The sequence below is a fragment of the Ornithorhynchus anatinus genome, chromosome 1 (assembly GCF_004115215.2).
Source record: "Ornithorhynchus anatinus isolate Pmale09 chromosome 1, mOrnAna1.pri.v4, whole genome shotgun sequence".
In the NCBI taxonomy this organism is placed as follows: Eukaryota; Metazoa; Chordata; class Mammalia; order Monotremata; family Ornithorhynchidae; genus Ornithorhynchus; species Ornithorhynchus anatinus.
In genome coordinates this window covers 84,012,386-84,028,321 of record NC_041728.1, presented here as the reverse complement: position 1 = coordinate 84,028,321, position 15,936 = coordinate 84,012,386, and the positions used below count along the sequence as shown (strand labels likewise).

The 15,936-nt window shown below is 41.7% G+C and overlaps 1 protein-coding gene and 1 non-coding gene across 27 annotated transcripts in view; one reads left to right on the top strand and one right to left on the bottom strand.

The window, feature by feature from the left end:
- Positions 1-15,936, bottom strand: part of RIMS1 (regulating synaptic membrane exocytosis 1) — a 531,371-nt gene that overhangs the window by 31,524 nt on the left and 483,911 nt on the right. The window lies entirely within an intron of this gene.
- LOC114816214 lies at positions 7,615-7,753 on the top strand. The gene has a single exon (XR_003763984.1). It is a non-coding gene; the product is annotated as a small nucleolar RNA SNORA7 (small nucleolar RNA).

Here is a 15,936-nt window from a genome sequence, read left to right as displayed (position 1 = left end):
TATATCTTCATTACCCTATTTATTTTATTTATGAGATGTACATAACCCTGATTCTATTTATTTGCTATTGTTTTAATGACGTTCTTCCCCTTGATTCTATTTATTGCCATTGTTCTTGTCTGTCTGTCTCCCCCGATTAGACTGTAAGCCCGTCAAAAGGCAGGGCCTGTCTCTATCTGTTACCGATTTGTACATTCCAAGCGCTTAGTACAGTGCTCTGCACATAGTAAGTGCTCAATAAATACTATTGAATGAATGAATGAATATAATACAACAGAATTGGTAGATACATTTCCTGCCCACCATGAGCTCACAATCTAGAGAGGAAGAAAGACATTAGTAGAAATAAATAATTTATAGATTCATTCATTCATTCCTTCATTCAGTTCTATTTAGTGAGAGCTTACTGTGTGCAGAGCACTGTACTAAGTGCTTGGAAAGTACAATTCAGCAATAAAGACAGACAATCCCTGCCCATACTGGGCTTACAGTCTAGAATGGGGGAGACAAACATCAAAACAAGTAAACAGGCATCAATATATATAAATAGAATTATAAATATAAACATGTAATAATATTAAAAATAATAATAATAATAAAGTTGGTATCTGTTAAGCGCTTACTATGTGCCAAGCACTGTACTAAGCACTAGGGTAGATACAAGGTAATCAGATTGTCCCATGTAGAGCTCACAGTCCTCATCCTCATTTTACAGATGAAGTAACTGAAGCACAGAAAAGTTAAGTGCCTTACCCAAGGTCACACAGCTGACAAGCGGTGGAGCTGGGATTAGAACCCACGACCTCTGACTCCCAAACCCGGGCACTTTCCACTAAGTCATGCTGCTTCTCTATAAGTGTTGTGGGGTGGGGTGGGGGGATGAGCAAAGGGAGTGAGTTGAGGTGATGTGGAAGGCAGGGGGAAGTGAGGAAAAGCGGGGCTTAGTCTGGGAAGGCCTTTTGGAGGAGATGAGCATTCAGTAGGGCATTGAATGAGGGAAGAGTGATTGTTTGGTGGATGCAAGCAGGGAGGGCATTCCAGGCCAGAGGTAGGGTGTGGGCCTGGGTCAAAGGCAGGACAGGTGAGAAGGTAGCCCAGTGAGAAGGTTAGCACCAGAGGAGCTGAGTGTAAGGGCTAGGATGTAGAAGGAGAGAAGGGAGGTGAGGTAAGAAAGGGTAAGGTGATGGAGAACTTTGAAGCCAATTGTGAGGAGTTATTGTTTGATAGGCAAGCACTAGAGATTTTTGAGGACAGGGGTGACATGCCCGGAATGTTCCTATAGGAAGATAATTCAGGCAGCGGAGTGAAGTATGGACTGAAGTGGGGAGAGGCAGGAGGTTGGGAGGTCAGAAAAGAGGCTGATGCAGTAATCCAGTGGGGATAGGATGAGTGATTGTATTAATTACATCAGTGCTGTGGGGCTGAAAGTGAGGATCCCACCCTGAAACTACTTCCAGTTTCAGGATGAGATTAGCACCTCTGAGTTTTGGTCTACAAACTGCACAGAGTTCTTCAAGAACCTCCTTAATGTCCCTGAGGTCAGCTGATGAGACTGCCCTCAACTTCTGCCATCTGCTATCTGGAAAAAGCCCAGGTCTGGGAGTAAGAGGACCTGGGTTCTAATTCCCATTGGGCCCCTTGCTTGCTGTGCAAGTCACTTAACTTTTCTGTGCCTCAGTTTCCTCATATGAAAGATGGAAATTCAATAACTTTTCTTTCTCCTTCCTGACTATCTTGTATCTACCCTAGAGCTCAGTACAGTGCTCAGCACATAGTAAATGTTGAACAAATACCACAGTTTTCATTATTACGTCTTATTATTATTAAGTGCTTAAAGCGGTGCATGAGACATATTGGGCACTTATAACAAAAATAACAATATTAATGATAATTCTCCTTCATATGGTGGAATTGGGTTGGTGTCAGCTGCTTGGTGTGCTGGAAGGCCACTGAACTCTCTGCGGTCAATCAGTGGTATTAATTGAGAACTTACTGTGTGAAGAGTACTACTGAACTCCATACTTGGGAGAGTACAATAGTAATATAATATAATAGTAGACTCCCTTTCTGCCCACAAGGAGTTTACAGTCTAATCTATGCTTGAGGTGGATTATAGAGCAGCTCTAACCTCTCTCTCATTTACACTGAATAAATCTTGGTGTTTTCTCTTGGTAAAGCCAAGAAAGTCCACATCCTTGTATACTGATTATGCAGTCTCAAGATCTGTACTATCGGAATATGATAGTGAGTTAAGAATTTGATCAGTTCTGTTGGCTACCATTATTTGGTAGTGAGAGTCAAAACCCACATGTTGGGCTTCTTTGAAAGTGGTTTACAATAGTGGTGCTGTGAATGTGATAAAAATAATAATTAGTAGTAGTTTGATATTTGTTAAGCACTTCCTTGTGGCATACACTGTATTAAGCTTAGGAGTAGATGCAGCATAATCAGGGTGGACACATATGGGGCTCACAGTTTAAGGGGGAAGGGGAATTGACATTTAATCTCCATTTTGCAGATAAGGAAACTGAGGCACAGGGAAGTTAAGTGACTTGCCAAGGACACACACAGGTAAGTGACGGAGCTGGTATCTTGACTCCAGGCTTGTATCCTTTCCATTGGGCACACTGCCTATTCAAATCTCATTCTGCTGGTCACAAGACAAGGTCCAGACAGTGACCATGACATCCTGTCAATCATGCTGCCTTACAATCACACCATCTAATGAGATGGGAACATAGGGCCTCTGTGTGCTTTTGTGTTTGACTGGATTCCTGACTGCCACACAGTGTTTGAGATAACTAGCAGTTTACTCAGACATATCCTAATGAGTGCCATTTGTGCTGGCATTACCAACAAGATGTCTACCCAAGACTTTGGGGCAGGCCTCAACATTGCAGCCAGGTTTGGCATCAAAGTCACCTAGAATAATGAAATTGTTCTTCTGTGAGACTTCCTTCTTGACATCATCAAAATCCGCCCAGAATGTTCCCTACCATAATCAGATGATAACAGTACCATGACATGATTGCATTAGATCCAGGCATAGCAGCATCAGGCAACTTGATTCCTTCTGTGATCAAAATTAATTTTCTCTAAAGAGAGATGTCTTGATTGTGGAGCCAACACTAGCCTGCTGCTGCTCTTGGAAGTGGTTTGCCTGTGCAGTAAAAAAATGTATCCAGAACCAACTTCCTCCCAACTATACCCTTCAGGCGGCTTGTCTCATTCAGTGCCATCTTGTCTGTGTCATGCCTGGCCGGTTCTCTGACTGATGATCGCAGGTAGTCACTCAAGTCAGTTGTCATTGACAGAGTGTAAACATTACAGGGATAAACTTGATTACTTCTTTTATTTCCTTAATTTCTTCCCACTAAAGTAGATGACCTGTTTGGCTTCAGCTGGCCAACAAATCTGACTGAAGCAAGCGATCTTTAGGGACCATTTCCTACTCTTCTCCTTCGAGGCAGAGAGCACCACTATCCCCAAAAAGGACTCTTCTGCCGGTGAGAAGGCTATGATGCCACCACAGCATCCCATTTTGTTTGTATCCACCCCAGCGCTTAGTTCAGTGCATGGCACATGTAAGCACTTAACAAATACCACAATTATTACTATTCAGGTCATGGCTTCTAACCCCCTCTCTGCCACTTGTCTACTGTGTGATCTTAGGCAAGCCACTTCACTTCTCTGATCTGTAAAATGGGTATTAAGACTGTGAGCCCCATGTCGGACAGGGACTGTCAGACTGGATTTGCCTGTATCCACCACAACATTTAGTACAGTGCCTGGAACATAGTAAGCACTTAACAAATACCACAATTATTATTATTATTGTTAAGGTTATGGGTTCTAATCCTGGCTCCACACTTGTCTGCTGTGTGACCTTGGGCAAGTCACATCACTTTTCTGTACCTCAGTTCCTCATCTGTAAAATGGGAATTAAGACCATGAGCCCCATGTGGGACAGGGACTGTGTCCTAATAGATTTGCTTGTGTCCACCGCAGCACTTAGTACAGTGCCTGGCATATAGTAAGAGCTTAACAAACACCAGAATTATTGTATTATTGTTATTATTGATAAAACAATGAACCATTGTTATTCTCACACCACTTGTGTACAGATTGATGATTGAGGGCTTTCAGCAGCACACTCTGCCTATTCCTGTCAATGCTTACCCATTGCCACAGGACTTTGGAGAGGAATAGTTGATTGAAAACTCATGCCAAGAATTGATTATAATGATGGTGGCTTGCACAGGACCACTTGTCCTCTCTCTTCTATGCCAGAATTCATAGTTTTGTTAGGGCACACAATAAACAAGAGAATAGGCAAGTGGGGATGCAGCATGCGCCAAAATGCAGATAAAAGTTTTGCACACAGTAGAGAAAGATGGACATATACGAAAATAAGAGTGAACTGCCATGATAAAATGAAACACTTATCCAATCATCTGCCTAGGCTAGTACAGAAATATCTGGGCCCAGTGACTTCATGAGATTCTTTTCAGTTTTCTGGTCAAATCCAGGCAAATACCATAATACGAAATCAATAGTAAGTGGCACAGCCAAAAAGAAATGCTTGTTAGGGAAGATTACAAATCTGTGTTAATAACTGAGATTATTTTGCAATCTGAAATTTAGTGGATATGTGCCCTAATAAGGCTATACCTTTCACTGTTGCACAAAGAATCACTTTTGTGCTATTTCTGAGATTATGAATATCTTTCATTACATTCCAGTTTAGTACAATCCATGAAAAGGAGAGCACCCTCAGGCTTGTTTTCAAATATTGCGTCAGAGACTTTGGACTGACATTTGAAGTTTTACTCCTTTGCTCTCTTCTACCCTGAAGCTTTAGATTTTGCTCTTAGTAGTCTTCCCCTTCTATGGAAGAAAATAGCAAACCAAAATTTGTACCATTAAAGAAGCCTAAAATAGCATGATACATAATGAATTTTGTAAGATACAGAAAATGATCTTCAATCATTATGAATGTTTCAGTGATAATTCAAATGTCTTGCTAAAGCCACTGACCTTTATTCATCTCATTTTCTTTGCCCAAAAGAGATAAAATGTTTTATTTTACTGTTATATATCGAGTTCTTTGAAAATCCTGCATCTTGAGGAAATACATTTTAAGTATACATGATGAGTAGTTACTTAAATATTCCAGTCATTTAAATGTTTTAAAACTCTAATGTTATCTATTAAACTTGTCCACCAATTCAAACACAAATGTTATTAAAGATGAATTTTTGTCCATGTACCTTATATATGTTATAGGTTCATTTCATTTCATTCATCTGCACGTATTATCTCTGCAACAAATGAGTCCTCAAATGATATTGATCCCTTTTCTCGTCTACTATTCAATGATGCCACTGAAGTAAAGGTAACTGCTTTAATCCATCAAAAGTCTGACTCCAGAACATCCAAGTTAAGTATTTTTCAACTTATACTAAAATTTACAGTACATAGCAATCAATGGTATTTATTGAGCGCTTACTATGTATGGATCACAGTACTAAGCAGCAAGGCTTGATGGATAGAGCATGGATCTGGGAGTTAGGAGGACCTGAGTTCTAATTCCAGCTCCACCACACGTCTGCTGTGTAACCATGGTTAAGTCACTTAACTACTCTGGGACTCCGTTACCTTCATCTGAAAAATGGGGATTAAGAACATGAGCCCCATGTAGGACAGGGTCTGTGTCCAACCTGATTAACTTGTATTTTCCCCAGTGTTTAAAAAAGCACCTGGCACATAATATGAATTTAACAGTACAATTTGGCCAAACCAATAAGTGCCAAAGTCCGAAGTAAAGGTACTCTGAGGTGCCAGCAAAATGACATTTTCAATTTTATGTTTTCCTAAGTGCATCCTGCAAGTAAATGCTGATCTGATTTTAATAAAACAGGGTCCACAGTGTTTCACATTATAATTAAATTTAGAAAATGTTAGTGAGGGATGAAAAATGCATTCTGTCACATACCTAAATGCCCAGTTGATTCCAATTTGGTGCTGTAGTATGAATTGCCTAGCTTTCCACTTTTCATGGCATAATGGAAAGAGCATGGGCCTGGGAGCCATAAGGACCTGGGTTTTAAGCCCAGATCTGCCATTTGTCAGCTGTGGGACCTTGGGCAAGTCACTTAACTTTTCTGTGCCTCAGTTACCTCATCTGTAAAATGGGGATTAAGTCTGTGAGCCCCATGTGAGACAGAGATTGTGTCCAACCCAATTATTTGTGTAGCTACTCCAGAACGTAGTATAATGTTGGCACAGAGTAAACTCTTAAATATCAAAATTATTATTACAATTATTATAATTATTATTATTAAAGAGAACATTGTCCTTGCTTCTGAAAAGTAGGATACGCAAACACACTTACAATTTTTGAACAATTATAAGTGGCTCAAGTGAAATATTTACTAATGCTGTTATGTAAGTATATATAATGACTGGGCAAATATATTAGCAGTGAGATCATACCAATGAATATGGGGATGGCTGAAAAGGCTTAAAACTAGTGTGCAGATACAAACTTTTATTCATTTTGTCACTGCAGTTTTAGACTCCAGCTCTGCTATCCCAGTTTTACTCAGGTGTCCACAGAGTCAGGGAGTGCACCTTATGAAATCCCCGAGATTCCAAAGGGCACTCACAGTTTCCAGAGGGTGTAGGGTCTAGTTCCTCCCAGACTGGTAGGGAATGGGGTAAAATCCTTCCTTCTGGGTATTTATCTCCCCCTTCATGAGTCTGGGGATGGGAGTGGTGAGAACAGAAGAAGGGTGAGAAGTAGACAGAAAAAGGGGAATAAGCAGAGGAAGCAGCAGCATGGTCTAATGGATAGAGCACAGGCCTGGAAGTCAGACAGACTTGTCTGTGGCTCACTTACCTCATCTGTAAAATGAGTATTAAGATTGTGAGTCCCACATGGGACATGGACTGTGTTCAACCTAATTAACTTGTATCTAACCCAGAGTACCTGGCATAAAGTAAATGCTGACCAAATACCATTAAAAAAAAAGGTCACTTCACTTCCTTGTGCCACAGATTCAGAGAAGAAGCATGGCTTAATGAAAAGAGCCCAGCTGGGAGTCAGACGTCCTCGGTTCTAATCCTAGCTCCGCCAACTTGTCGGCTGTGTGACCTTGGGCAAATCACTTAACTTCTCTGTGCCTCAGTTACCTCATCTGTAAAAATGGGGATTAAAAGATTTGAGCCCCACGTGGGACAATCTGATTACCATCCATCCCAGCGCTTAGAAGAGTGCTCTGCACATAGTAAGCACATAGTAAGTGCTTAACAAATACCATAATAATTAATTAAGATTCCTCATATGGAGATAAAGGGATATGAAAAGATGGGAAGCAATGTGGCCTAGTCGATAGAGTATGGGCTTGGAGTCTGAAGGACCTGGGTTCTAATTCCACTATGCCACTTGCCTGCTGTGTGACCTTGAAGAAGTCACCTCACTTCTCTATGCCTCAGTTCCTTCATTTGTAAAATGGGGATTCAATACCTGTTCTCCCTCATACTTAGATTGTGAGCCCTGTGTAGGACAGGGACTGTGTCTGACCTGATTAACTTGTATCTACCCCAGTGCTTACCCTCTCAGGATCGCACCTGGAGAGTTTCCAGTACTCTACTAGTCTCAACTACGGGAGGGAAGAGTAAGGCAGAGGCATATCCATTCCATCCCTATCTTGGCCAGTGGCTAGAGGGTGGAAGGCAACCTGCAACATGTCAAAAATTACCTGTGAGTCATGGAAGAGAGTCGAGGGTGGAGACTCAAGTTTACTCTGTAAGGAGGCAATGGTAAAGCACTTTCGTATCTTTACCAAGAAAACTCTATGGATATACTACCAGAACAGTTTCAGGCGGAGGTGGGGCGTTCTGGGAGAGAGGTGTCCCAAGGCATAGCTATGAATTGGAAATGACTCGATGACATAAGACAAGACCCCAGAGGTTAGTACAGTGCCTGTCACATAATAACTACTTAAAAAATACCATAAATAAATATACCCCAGTTCTCTGTAGGGTGCCTGGCAATAACAAATAATAAATGCCATTAAAAAAAGAAGGGGATGAAATTCAGAAGAGGAAAACAAATTTTGGATGGAGTGCAAATCAGCAGAGTGCGAAGAGTTCCACAACAGTGAGGAGAAATTGAATTTTGAGATGTTAAGTTGACATAGTATCCCAACACCTCTATACCACCCCAAAATGCCCAGCTACCAGATTACTCTCTGAGTCCTCTATTCCTGCCATCCCATCCGCTTCATGGCTCCATTACTTATGCCCTTTAATCCTTAGCCTTATCTCCTCGCATAAAACAAAAATATCCATCCATTGGCTTCAAGGCCTTCCATTTGCTCTCACTCCCTAACCTACCCACTCCCTTGTGACTATCAGCATAGGCTCTTCATTTCTCCCAAATGAACCTACTTGTACCTCACTCAAAACTCTGTCTCTAATCCATTGTTCATTATTCATATTTTTCATCCTATGGGTTACTACTCTCCATCAAGCATCCATCAAAGCCCTGCTTCAAACCCCCTCAAAAGACGCCTCATTTCAATCAATCAATGGTATTTATTAATCACTTGAGTACATGGCTTAGTGGATAGAGCATGGATGGGCCTTGGAGTCAGAAGGACCTGGGTTCTAATCCCAGCTCCACCACATGCCTGCTGTTTGACCTTGGACAAGATACTTCACTTCTCTGTGCCTCAGTACCTCATCTATAAAATGGGGATTAAGGGTGTGAGCCCTTTGTGGAACAGTAACTGTGTCCGACCTGATTAACTTGTATTTACCCCAGTGTTTAGAACAGTGATTGGCCCAAAGAAAGTGCTTAAGAAATACTATCATAAAATTATTATTATCATTATACTCAGTGCTTGGAAAAACACAACAGATGTAAAAGCACACATTCTCTGACTATGAGGAACTTACACTCTACCTGGAAATTTCCTTCAAAAACCACTCTATGATTAATGTCCCACGTTCCTGTTCAATGAAACCCTATTAGATAGCTTAGCATTCAAGCATCCTCTGTTCATTTCTTAACTTGTATTTAATTCCTTACTTTCATTTGTTTGATTTGTTTTCCTTTTTTTAGTCTTTTAACTATTGCATATTTAGTTAGGTGTGTCTGCTTGTCTCTTCCTATTAGACTGTAAGCTTCTCGAGGGCAGGGACCAGGGTCTTTCACTTTTATAATTTCTCAAACCCCTAATTTAATGTTGTGCACACAGTATATGCTCAATAAATGCTGGTAATTATGATGTAATTGTTTGTATGGACTCGTTGTTCCACAAGAATTTGGTAGAAAGCCTATTATATAAACTAATTGCTGCAGGCAATTTCAGTTAACCTCTCCTGACTGGATTACTGCATCAGCCTCCTTTCTGACTGCCCAACCTACTGTCTCTTCTTACTTCAATCACTCATTCATTCACTCAATCATATTTGTTGAGTGCTTACTTTGTGCACAGCACTGTACTGAGTGCTTGGAAAGTACAATTCGGCAACAAATAAAGACAATTCCTAACCAATGGGCTCACAGTCTTGAAGGGGGGAGACAGACAACAAAACAAAACAAAGCAAGTGGACAGGAATCAACAGCATCGATGTAAATAAACAGAATTATAGATATATACATGTCATTAATAAAATTGATAGAATAATAACCATGTATATATAGATATAGATATATATATACATATGTGGGGGCAGGGAGGTGGATAGAGCAGAGGGAAGGAATAAGGGCAATGGGAAGGGAAGGAGAAGTAGAGGAAAGAGGGGGGCTCAGTCTGGGAAGGCCTCCTGAAGGAGGTGAGCACTCAGTAGGGCTTTGAAGAGGAGAAGAGAGCTAGTTTAGAGGATGAGGAGGGAAGGCATTCCAGGCCAGAGGTAAGACGTGGGCCAGGAGTCGATAGTGGAACAGGAGAGAACGAGGCACAGTGAGGAGGTTAGAGGCAGAGGAGCAGAGAGGGTGGGCTAGGCTGTAGATGGAAAGAAGGGAGGTGAGGTAGAAGGGGGCAAGGTGATGGAGAGCTTTGAAGCCAATAGTGAGGAGGTTTTGCTTGATTCAAAGGTTAATAGGCATCCACTGGAGATTTTTGAGGAGCAGCAAAGTGAAGTATAGACTGAAGCACGAAGAGACAGGAGGATGAGAGGTCAAAAAGGATGCTGATAGTAATAATGATGTTGGTATTTGTTAAGCGCTTACTATGTGCCAAGCACTGTTCTAAGTGCTGGGGTAGATACAAAGGAATCAGGTTGTCCCATGTGGGGCTCACAGTTTTAATCCCCATTTTACAGATGAGGTAACTGAGGCACCGAGAAGTTTAAGTGACTTGCCCAAAGTCACACAGCTGACAGGTGGCAGAGCCAGGATTAGAACCTGTGACTTCTGACTCCTAAGCCCGGGCTGTTTCCACTGAGCCACACTGCTTCTCTAATGCTTCTAATGCTGAGCAGTAATCCAGCTGGAATATGAGGAGTGATTGTACTAACATGGTAGTGATTTGGATGGAGCAGAAAGGGCAGATCTTGAAAATGTTATGAAGGTGAGACCGGCAGGTTTTGGTGATGGATTGGATGTGTGGGGTGAATGAGAGAGCAGAGTCTAGGATGACACCAAGGCTCTGCTGGCCGGATTATCTTTCTACAGAAACGTGTAGGATACGTCACCCCACCCCCTTCAAATATATCCATTGGTTGCCTATCAAGCAAAAACTCCTCACTACTGGCTTTAAAGCTCTCCATCACCTTGCCCCCTCCTAACTCACCTCACTTTTCTCCTACAGCCCAGGCTGCACATTTCACTCCTCTGGTGCTAGCCTTCTCACTGTGTCTTGATCTCGCCTGTCTCTCCACTGACACCTGACCCACGTCCTACCTCTGGTCTGGAATGTCCTCTTTGCTCACATCTGCCAATCACATTTCAAACCCCTACTGAAGGCGCACCTCCTCCAAGAGGCCTTCCCAGACTAAGCCCCCTTTTCCTCAGCTTCCCCTCCCTTCTGCTTCACTTCAATTCACTCCCTTTCCTCTTCCCTTCTCCCTCTCCCATGGCACTTATGTAGATATACATCTATATCTATACTATATATACTATATATATATATCTATATTATTTATTTATATTGATTACTTGTATTGAAGTCTCTCCCCCCCGACATATTGTGATCCTGTTGTGGGCAGGGATTGTCTCTCTCTTTATTCCTGTATTTTACTTTCCAAGCACTTAGAACAGTGCTCCGCACACAGTAAGTGCTCAGTAAATAGGATTGAAGGAATAAATGAGTGGCCTAGTAGAAAGAGCACTGACTTGGGACATGGGAGCTAATCCCAGCTCTGACACTTGCCTGCTGTGTGACCTTGGGTAAATCACTTAACTTCTCTGTGTCTCAGTTCCATCATCAATAAAATGGGCATTAAGACTGTGAGAACTAAGTGGGACAAGGACTGTGCACAATTCAATTATCTTGTATAGTAGGCGCCTAACAAATACCACAATTATTATAACCAAAAATCATTCTAACAGAAGAAAATTCAGTTTTGCCAGAGTTCAATTTTCAGTTATTCTTTCTTTAAGCTCCCCAAACTAGTTTGGTTCTGATGACTTATTATTCAGAAACAGAAATTTAGATAATACAATCTATTACAAATTTGATAAGACCCCATAAAAAGCAATGGATTCCAAGGCCACAGAGCTGACTTAACTTTCACTCTTTATTCCACTGGGGCTTTCAGAAGGAGGGGTGAAATAAAACAGAAAAGAGGCATATCACTGGAATTAAGAGTCTTCCTATTTTCTATTGTAACTGCCCTTACATGAAATTTGAACTGCCCTGAAACTAAAAAGAGGATCAATTCTGAATGAGTATCTATATGATCTTGTCCTCTTTTTTCCAATCTAGGCATGCAGCAAGCCTTAGGCTAATAGTTTTCTGCTTTCAGAGTAGTAAGTAAAATTTGAACCCATATAAGGTCCTTGAGAGAGCTAAGGGAAAATGTCTGCTCATGTCACTTAGCCTGAAGCAGGGTGGGGGAAGTTATGGCTTGGATGTATTGGAAATGCACTTTTAAGTCAGGATTTTCTGTTCACTCTCTCTCTCACACACACACAAACACACGCACACTCACACACAACTATACATACTCATCATCTGCTCAGGTAACTAACCATGATCTGACTCACATCAGTAAATTTTTCAGGCAAAAAATGGAAGAGGTAGTGCAGAGAAGATACTATTTGCCTGAAGAGAGATCAGCTCTTAAAGAACAAGACACAGATGCAAGAAAAATATTAAGCCCTCAATATATAGAGAGTAAGTAATAATAGTGATTAAGTGCTCGCCATGTGCCAAGCAATGTAGTAAGCTTTGGGGTAGAGACAAGATAATTAGGTCCTTTGACTTCCAGACCTGTAAAAGAAAATACTAGGCAGAAGCTTATTTGTGACCTGGAAATAAGAAATAGCAACTCGAGAAACAAAGACAGGAAGAGGAATGTCAGTAAGAGTTTACTGAATTCAGTTAGATGGATTCAAGTCTGTACAGTATGAAAATGTGTAAAAGGACTGGTAAAATACCTATTGAGAAATGGTCAAAAAAAGGGAAAAGTAATATTATACATCTGAGAGGTTGACTTTTAGACATAGGAGAATGCTGGGAAAATAAACAAAAGTCTGATTTGCAGATATTTTGGAAAGAACAGGGCACTGGACAATAACAAGCACGGCTTGCTAAGGAACCAGACTTCTATGACACAAAGATACACTTGGTAGCTCAGGGGAAAACCAAAAAGACAATTCATCAATTTTACAAAGCCTTAAGGTTCAGTCTCACTTGACTCTAGTGATCAGTCATCTGCATAAAGTGAGATGGTCCCACATTTCAGGATTATAACTCACCACTTGAAAAGCAGCATGGTCTAGTGGAAAGAGCACAGGGCTTGGGAGTCAGAGGACCAGGGTTCACATTCAGGTTCTCCTAATTGTCTGCTGTGTGACCTCGGGCAATTCACTCCTCTGTGCTTCAATTACATCAATTACTTTATCACTTCTGTAACATGGGGATTAAGACTGTGAGCCCCATGTGGGACATGAACTGAGTTCACCTTGATTAGCTTGCATCAATCCCAGAATTTAATAGTGCTAAACATTAAAAAAATTAAAAGCTGGTGAGATTGCTTTAAAACTTCCTCTGAGAAAGGTAGCAGGAGAGAACATGAAAAACAGAGGTAATGGCAGCATAGCCATTAGATGGAAAAGGAGAATGCTACCCACTCTGCTCACTGTCCTCTTCCTCTTTCTCTTTCTCCTTGTTGCCATGTTGTTATCACCCATTATGGGGGCAGCAGAGCTGTCCTCTTCTCCCAGTGGCTGGATATTACTGTACTAATCATTGGGGTAGATTTGAATTAATCAGATAAGAAATCCGTGTGCCACATTTCTCCTTTTCAATCGTATTTATTGGTGCAGAGCACTGTAAAAGTGCTTCGGAGAATATATTACGAAAATAAACAGTCACATTCCCTGCCCACAATGAGTTTACAGTCTAGAAGAGGGAAGACAGACATCAAAACAAATAAATGAAATTACAGATGTGTACACAAGTGCTGTGGGATTGGGAGTGGGGAAAAGCAAAGGGAGCAAGTCATCAGGGTGATGCAGAAGGGAGTGGGAGATGAGGAAAAGTGGGGCTTAGTCTGGGAAAGCCTCTTGGAGGAAATGTGCCTTCAATAGGGCTTTGAAAAGGTGAGAGAGTAACTGTCTGTGGGATTTGAGGAGTATTACAGGGCAGAAGCAGGATAGGCAAGTTGAGGCTGAGTGAGAAGGTTAGCACTAGAGGAGCAAAACGTGGGCTGGGACGTAGAAGGAGAGAAGCAAGACGAAGTAGGAGGGGGCTATATGATGGGGTTAATAATCTAAGTAGGTGGGAATCCCCATTTTACAATTGAAGAAACTGAGGCAAGGAGGAGTTAAGTGGTCACACAGCTGGTACGTGGTGAAACCAGAATTAGAACTCAGATCCTCTGTCTAGTAGGACCGTGCTCTTTCCACAAGGCCACACTGCTCCTCTGTTTTCTCTCTGAACCCCTTTATTTCTGTATTCCTCTTTCTCTCCCTCCATCTCTCTCTTTTCCTCTCTCTACCCCCTTCTCTTTTCCCCTCTTCTCAACCCCCTCTCTCTTTTCTTTCCTGACTCTTTCCCTTCTTCCTTTTCATACCCCTCTCTTCTTTTCTCACCCATCTTTTCTCCCTATCTTTATGCTTCCACATTTTCCCTTTTTCTCCCCTCTCTGACTCTCACTTGCTTGCCTTCCTTTTGATTCCATCCACCCAGAAACCTCTGAAAATGGGATCACCTTAAACTTTACCTCTACTCATACATATAATCAAGATAATGTGATTTCAACTGAATAGCTAAAAAGAAAATGCACCCACCAGATTGCTAAGAGAAACCATTAGAAACCCCTGTTGCCTTGCATTTATTCATTCATTCAATCATATTTATTGAGTGCTGACTGTATGCAGAGCTGTACTATGCGCTTGGGAACGTACAATACATGACAACCTGGGCCCCTGCTCCCAACATGTCCTGTGTCTCCGGACTGTGAGGGATCACACTATGGCAACATGAGGTCTCTAATAACTTTAAAACTTAGTTGTGATGACTTTGGATTTTTTTTATTATTTGTTAAGTGCTTACTATATTCCAGGCAACCGTGTTTAAGTGCTGGGATGGATACAAGCTAAGCAGCTTGACTCAGTGGAAAGAGCACGGGCTTAGAAGTCAGAGGTCTTGGGTTCTAATCCTGGCTCCGCCACCTGCCAGTTGTGTGACCTAGGGCAAGTCACTTAACTTCTCTGTGCCTCAGTTACCTCATCTGTAAAATGGGGGTTAAGACTGTGAGCCCCAAGTGGGACAAGCTTTCATTCATCTATTCAATAGTATTTATTGAGCACTTACTATGTGCAGAGCACTGTACTAAGCACTTAGAATATACAATTTGGCAACAGATAGAGACAATCCTGCCCAATAATGGGCTCACAGTCTAATCGGGGGAGATGAGGTAACTGAGACACAGAGAAGTGAAGTGACATGCCCAAGGTCACACAGCAGACAAGTGGTGGAGCCGGGATTAGAACTCACGACCTCTGATTCCCAAGCCCAGGCTCTTTCCACTAAGCCAAGCTGCTTCTCTAATTACCCTGTATCAGCGCTTAGGACAGTGCTCGGCACATAGTAAGCGCTTAACAAATACCAACACTATTATTATCATTATTAATCAGGTTGGACACAGTCCAGGTGTCTCATGGGGCTGGCAGTCTTAAAGCCCATTTTGCAGATGAGGTAACTGAGGCACAGAGAAGTTAAGTGAGTTGCCCAAGATCACACAGCAGACAAGTGGAAGAGTCAGGATTAGAACTCAGGTCCTTCTGACTCCCAGGTCTATGCTCTTTCCATTAGACCACACTTCTCAATTTGGATGACTCGGGAGACAACATCCCGAAGCCCTTTCCGGTCCCCTTTTCCACTGCACTTGGACTCTTACTTATTTTTTAAATGTTTTCACATTTTATTATCTTAACTAAATTTCCTCCTATTGTCACTGAACCCCTTCCCACCTCATTTTTAGATTGTGAGCTCCTGGAAGGCCAGGGATTCTGACTAATTCTCACCTACACGTCTTTTTTTCCTAGTGCCTAGTACACTTTTTAGCACAGAGTAAACAATTAAAAAATAACATTACTACTATTAATGTCAACCTAATGGTGGGGGAAGGGCAATTCAGTGGTCATTTTAAGGTCCTATATTGTCAGGGCTGGCTTCAGTAAGTGAGTGAGACTGAGGAAACATTGGCAGAAGCGCGGCAAAAGCTACAAATTTGGAAGCGCCCCTCTGCCAG